At 38.7% G+C, this 7,069-nt stretch overlaps 1 protein-coding gene across 4 annotated transcripts in view; it reads right to left on the bottom strand.

Moving 5' to 3' along the window:
• Positions 1-7,069, bottom strand: part of LOC102023014 (phosphatidylinositol 3-kinase regulatory subunit gamma) — a 160,153-nt gene that overhangs the window by 47,186 nt on the left and 105,898 nt on the right. Inside the window, exon 1 of one of the 4 annotated variants that reach the window (XM_013521607.1) lies at positions 3,616-3,633. The exons of the other annotated variants lie outside the window; for them this stretch is intronic. The gene's annotated coding sequence lies outside the window, so the exon portion shown is untranslated. Of the gene's footprint in view, positions 1-3,615; positions 3,634-7,069 lie in introns of those variants that run through there. 4 annotated transcript variants of the gene reach the window in all.

The raw sequence follows: 7,069 nt of genomic DNA, 5'->3' as shown, positions 1-7,069 counted from the left end.
TTTTGTAAAAGGTTGTCTGTCTGTTAATGTTTTCCTCCTTTTATTTTTAAAATTTAAAAAAAAATGTTTTTCTCAAGAATTATGACCATTAAATGCAATGTGTGACCCTAGGCTGAATCTTTTTCTGTAAATGACATTACTGAAACAATGAACAAAACTGGAATGGGCTCTGAAGATTATATGATTCTAATACAGCATGTTAATTTTCTGATTTTGGATGGTTGGATTGTGTATGCAGGAAAATGTTCTCGTGTATGGGGAATAAAAACACGTTCATCATATCGACAACTTACTCTTAAATGCATTAAGAAAATCAAGTTTTTTAAACTGTACTTATAACTTTTTGAGACTGTTTCAATGTTTTAATTTAGCAAAAGATTGGAAGCAAAAGAGAATACTGTGAATGTCTTCCTCAAGAGAGTGAGGAACAAGGTATCAAGAAAATTCTCTGGGGAAAGAAATGATTTTTACAGATGATGAACAACTGCGTATCCCCAAGCAAAATATAATGAAGCTGGAAGGTAGTCATGACCAGCTTCCACACCTACGATCCCGGTACTCCAGGAGGCTAAGGAAGGATTGAAAGTCCACACCTGGGCAATTTAGTTAGTGACTGAGGAAGACCCTGTCTCAAAATAAAAAATAAGAAAGAGCTAGGGATGTCACTCAGTGCAAAAACCCTGGGTTCAATCCCCAGTACCTCAAATAACAATAATAATAATAATAATTAAGAATAATAATAATGAAGTTGGAGCCAGGCATGGTGGTAATCCCAGCTGCTTGGGCAACCGAGGAAGGATGATCACAAACTCAAGTTCACACTGGGCAACTCAGTAGAACTTTTAAAACTTTTAGAAGAAAACATAAGACTTAAATCTTTGTGACCTCAGATTAGGTAATGACTCCTTAAATATGACACCAAAAGTGCCAACAACAAAAGAAAGACAACCCAAGAATGAGAGAAATTTTTTGAAAATAGATCTGAGATATTTATGTATATTTTAATGAATTTTTATAAATATATCTGGAAATACATCTTTTGAAATGTAGATATGAAACTTTCTTTTTTCCTTTTTTTTTCAGATAGTGTCTGGCTAAACTCAGCCTGGCCTTGAACTAACTTTGTATCCCAGGGAAGTCACAGTGATCCTGCCTCAGCCTCTTAAATGCTGGGCTTACAGGTATACGCCACCACACCCAACTCAGATATCTACCTAAAGAACTACTGCAACTCAATAAGAAGACAAACAACTGAATTAAAAGTGGCCAGAGAATCTGAATCGGAAATTCCCCAAAAGAAGGCCAGCAAGCACATGAAAAGTTTGGTCATGGTGGCACATGTCTGTAATCTCAGCACTTGGGAGGCTGAGGCAGGAGGATTACCATGAATTGAAGGCCAACCTGAGCTACACAGTGAGCTTAAGACCCACCTGAACTACCTAGCAAGATCTTGTCTCAAAAACAAAAAAACATGCAAAAATATGCTCCACATCATAAGCCATCAGATTATGTGCAGCCGGGGAGATAGCTCAGCAGCACAGTGCCTGCCTGGCAAGCACAAGGTCATGAGTTCGGTTCCCAGTGCCAAAAAAAAAAAAAGATTATGTGCAAATCAAACCACAATGTAATAACGGTTCACCACCACCAGGATGATTATAATAAAAAAGACAGATAAACTAGGCACGGTGGTACAGGCATGTAATCCCAGCACACAGGGGCTGAGGCAGGAAGATCACCTTGAGTTCAAGGCCAGCCTGGACTACATAGTGAAACCCTGTCTCAAAAAGCCAAAAACAATATATTATTCATCAATAAAAAAAAGTTAAGTACTGATATATGATGAAACATGACATACGATGAGCCCGAAAACATTATGAGACCGCAGAGTAGGGCATGGCAAAACTGGCTGGGGAGGCAGGTGCAATCTGGTAACTACAAAGTCCGGAACACGTGTCAAGAACAGTTCCTCCAGCCCTGCGCTCGGACTTCTCGCAGCAGGTCTTCAACAGGACACTGGACCTGACCTCAGCATGAGGCGGGGATCTCAGCACCGCCTTTCTCCAGTGAACTTGGTCACTGTTTTTTGTTTTGTTTTGTTTTGCTTGTTTTGTTCAATTCTTTGTTCAAAACAGGAGAACCCGCAATCTAACTCCAGAGGGAGAGGTGAGCAACCCAGAAGCCGGTAATGTTCAGTTGGTAAGCCACTTTTAGGAGGAGCTGCTGGACAACAATTATGCTAACCGAAAGAAGCAAGCCATAAAAAATCACATGTTAGGAGTCCATTCTCCAGAACACACAAATTCTTACAGAAACAGGACATCAATGGGGGTCTAAAATGAGAGGTTAAGGGGGAACAGGAAGAACTTCAGATGTATTAATGTATGCAGGATCTCTTTCAGAGTAATGAAAATGTTCCAAAATCAACTGCACCAATGGCTGCACAACTCTGTGAATACAGATGATCAAAAAATAGTGTTTAAATTTAAAAAAAAAAATTATTACAATAGAATGCACATTGTCACTAATACCCCCTCACTTCAAACATTTATCCTAACATTCTTGCCACTTTCTGAAGCAGTTCTGAAGGCCCTTTTTGTGTCTTTAGTTGTGCTGTGGTGGTAGACTTGATGATGTCCTGAATCAATTCACAATGTTTAACTCTCATGATGATTTTGACTTTGGGGAAGAACCAGAAGTAAATAAAATGGATAAGGATATACTCTAATGTTTATGAGTGTGCCTTTCCACAGATGGCATTTGGCAGTCACATTCACCAAAAAAAATTTTTTTGGTACCAGGAATTGAACTCAGGACCTCATGCTTGCCGGGCAGGTGCTGTGCCATTGAGCTATATCCCTGGCCGTCACCAAATTTTTTTTTTATCATATCTTGTAACCACAAACTGCTTCAAAAAGTGGCAAGAACAGGATAACAAGAGCAAAGCAGGAGGCATCATAATCCTGGACCTAAAGTTATATTACAAAGCTACAGTGATAAAAGCAGCATGGTACTGGCACAAAAACAGCCCTGAGGATTAATATAAAAGAACAGAGGATTCAGAAATAATTTGACAAAGGGACCAGAAACATACACTGGAAAAAAGATAGCCTCTCTAATAAATGGTGTTGGGAAAATTGGCAATCGCCATGCAGAAGATTAAATCTAGACTCATACCTCTCATGATGTACTAAACTAAAATCAAAATGGATCAAACATTAATCTGAAGATAAAAATACTCAATAACAAATGCTGTCAAGGCCACGAGAAAAAAGGAACACTTTTACATTGTTGGTGGGAATGTAAACTAGTACAGCTGCTATGGAAATTAGTATGGAGATTCCTCAAAAAACTGAAACTAGAAATTCCATTTGATGCACCTATTCCCATTAAGTATCTTCCCAAAAGATTTAAAGACATCATACTAGCTGGGTGTGGTAGTGTACACCTGTAATTCCAGCACTTGGGAGGCTGAGGCAGGAGGATCATCGTGAATTCGAGGCCATCTACTGTGATAAAAACAGCTAAAGAATGAGTTCTGGACTACACAGTAAGACTTTATCTCAAAATACCAACATCGTCATCATCATTATCACATCATATTACAATGATACATACATATCCATGTTTATAGCAGCTCAATACAAAATCTTGGAAGCAGTCTATATGTCCACCTGCAGATGAATGGATAAACAAAAATTGACATTTGCACAGAATGGAGTACTACTCTGCCATAAAGAAAGATAAACTTGAGTCATTTGTGAATGCACCCAGAGACCATAATGTTGAGTAAAATAAATCAGACAAGCCTAAATATTGTAGTTTCTGTTATATGAGAAACCTAAACTAGAAATAAAGTGCAAAATAAAAGGAAAATAATGGGAAGTAGGGAAATTAACTTTTCTCAAATGGGAAGGGAATCAAGAAAAGGAGGGAGGGCCGGGGATATAGCTCAGCAGCACAGAGCCTTCCTTGCCAAGCGCAAGGTCCTGAGTTTGATTCCTGGTACCAAAAAAAAAAAAAAGGAAATGGAGAGAAAGAAAAAGGAGGACAGGAAAAGGAGATTTAAAACAGAATTAAGACGTGTTATGCACATGTAACAGCTCCATTCAAGGAATGTAAACATTGTATACTGCAAACATGTACTAATAAAAAAATTAAATAAATCAGTGTCAAGAATAATGGGGTGTATTCCAAGTGGGGGGGAATATTCTGAGGGGGATTAATGGCAATATGCCTTTTACCATAAGAAATTTTCTTTATTTACCCATATTTGCTCCCAAGTGCTGAGATCACAGGTGTGTGCCACCATGCCCAGCTATTTGTTTTAATTTTGAGACAGCTTCACTAAATTGCTCAGGCTGGGCTTGAACCTGCCATCCTCCTGCCTCATGAGAGGCCATCTTCACTTCTTCAAAGACCTGAGAAAAGGAAGTTTATAAGGTTCTGAGTCCCCTGACTTGAAATCATCCACAGAGAAGGAAGGAACCAGGGTAAGCTCATGTCCTCTTTTCACTGATACTAAATTCATACTCTAGGTTCCACAGCACTTGTAAGTGTTACTATGTACAAAGCTGAACTACTGCAGTATCTGTCTCCCCACCATGCCCTGGGCTTCTTGGGATGGAGTCACCTTTGAAGCAATGGAACATAACAGAATCAAGCTGCGCTGGAATCCCAGCTTCTCTGCTCAGTGTGGTGCAAAGCTGCACGTAAGCCCAGAGCCTGGCCTATTTGCCTGTATTGTTCAAGCACCCTGGTACTAAAAACCACTGCATTTATACAATGTAAGTGGACTGTATGATATATAAATTATATCTCAAAGCAAGTAATTTTTAAAAAGCAAGTATCAAACTTCTGAAATTAACAGATGGGAGAAGAACTTACTATTATCCACACTTTTTCAAAGCAGATAAGTACCTATTTCTTTGAAAAAGATTTCATGTGACCTAAAAACTAGATGTAAGACCGGGCAGGGTGGTGCACACCTCTAATTCCAGCACTCAGGAGGCTGAAGCAGGAGGATTGTTTGAAGTCTGAGACCAGCCTGGGCTACAAAGTGAGCTCAAAACCAGCCTGAACTGCATAGTGAGACCCTGTCTCAAAAAAAACAAAACAAAACAAAACAAAAAAAACAACTAGATGTAATTCGTACTATAACTTTGCTAATTATAGAAATTTTCCACCTATCCATTTATATAAGGATGAACTGTTTAAACTCACGCTAAACACAGGACTGTGCTATAGATCTGAAAGGTACAAGGACAAGGCATTCCCAACATGCAAAAGAACTCCAGAGGGAATGACACATAGAAACACATATAATTATAAGCCAGATGTGGTGGCCCTTACCTGTGATCCCAGCTACTGGGGAGGCTGACGCAGAAAGATCCCAAATTTGAGGCCAGGCTGGGCTACCACATGGGTTCACTTTGATATTTTTTAATTTACAGAAGTATTCAGGGTTAGGGTTCTGTTCTTCCTTAGCTTTCCAAGGCCCTCTTTTCCTTCACTCACCCCTTATATTGTTTTTCCTTCACTCTTTTTTTAACTCTGTACTCTTTATTGACTCCCATGGCTCCAAATAATACCTGTATCTTTATCCCAGAACATTACATGTAACTACTGGACCTTTTTTAAACTTTTGGGTGTCCAACAAATGATCTATCAGGTATTGTTTGAGACAACACATTTTGATCATGTAATATGTATAAAACACTACAGTATGCACAGTGCTTCTCATGCTTTGATGTGTGTGAGTCAGAGCGCTATATATGCGGGGCATGACTTGCACAGTCCAGTGGGCCTAGAAACCTCCCAGGTGATATCGAGCCTTACAAATGTCACCTTCAGAAAAAGCTTCTGTGGGCTGGGTGTGGTGGTGCACGCCTGTAATCCAGTACTCGGGAGGCTGAGGCAGGAGGATCTCTCTGAGTTTGAGGCCAGTCTTGGTTACCAAGTGAGTTTAAGGCCAGCCTGCACTGCAGAGTAAAACCCTGTCTCAAAAAAAACCTTTTATGAGTTAAAAAAAAATTATGTAGGTGAAGTATAGTAATTAGAATACATGATTAAATAAATAATTAAATAAATAAATACATGTAGTTTTGTGCTCCCTCTATAAGTTACTCTCAGATGGCAATAAAATAATTTTAAAGGTATAAATACACAATAGCAAATAGATTAGAAGAGGGCACAGGGAATAGCATGAAACTAAGCTATTAAGATCCTCGGTTCCCCCACCCCCATCAAGTGAACAGGCAAACACCCACCCCCACGTTAGACAAAAGCCACCTGTCAATCCCAGGTCCAGAAACACAATCTGAAAGGCTCTGAACTTGAGAACAGCAGCCAAGGCTTAAAATAGGGCTGACCCCTCTCCTGAAAATGGCAGAAAGGAGGACATCTATCGAACAGGCAGAGTCCACCAACCAAGTCTTCTTTCTACTATAACCCAAGTACCCAATACAGTTCCCGGTATCTGATAGACTCTCTATATAAGTATTTTGAATTTATAAGAGAACTTACTTCCTGATATCCGAGTCAACCCTAAGCTTATCAAAGCAAACACTCACCAATATCCTGCCATATTAAGGCTACAAACAACCACTAATATCCATTATATTGCCATACCAAGCTGAGTAAAAAGAGTAGCACTAATACTCCTCCTTAGTGGGGCTGCATAATAACAACTAGCATTTACCAAGTACACATGATATGCCAGGCAGTTTTAAGTGCTTCACATGTATTAATTAATTTAATCCACATAATAACCTTATAAAGTATTTTTTTATTTTAAAGAGAGTAGAAAAAAAAAAAAAAAAAAAATAGCAAACTACCAATACAGACATAAACAAAGCAGAGCGAGAACATTAAAAATGATACAGGGTTTTGAAACAAAATGATAGGAATTAACAGGTGTTGTTATATTACATATTGTTATCTTCAACTAAGTTGCTCAGATTACCAGATGTGAGAACAGAAGATTGTTCAAGCCATTAAAGAGAATAAAAAAATAATTTAAAAAACATTAGAGATGATAGTTTCACTAGACAAGATGGTAGGAATTCACCAA

Source organism: Chinchilla lanigera, unplaced genomic scaffold (genome assembly GCF_000276665.1).
Source record: "Chinchilla lanigera isolate Chin_1 unplaced genomic scaffold, ChiLan1.0 scaffold00063, whole genome shotgun sequence".
Lineage (NCBI taxonomy): Eukaryota > Metazoa > Chordata > Mammalia > Rodentia > Chinchillidae > Chinchilla > Chinchilla lanigera.
This window is presented reverse-complemented; position numbering and strand designations above follow the sequence as displayed.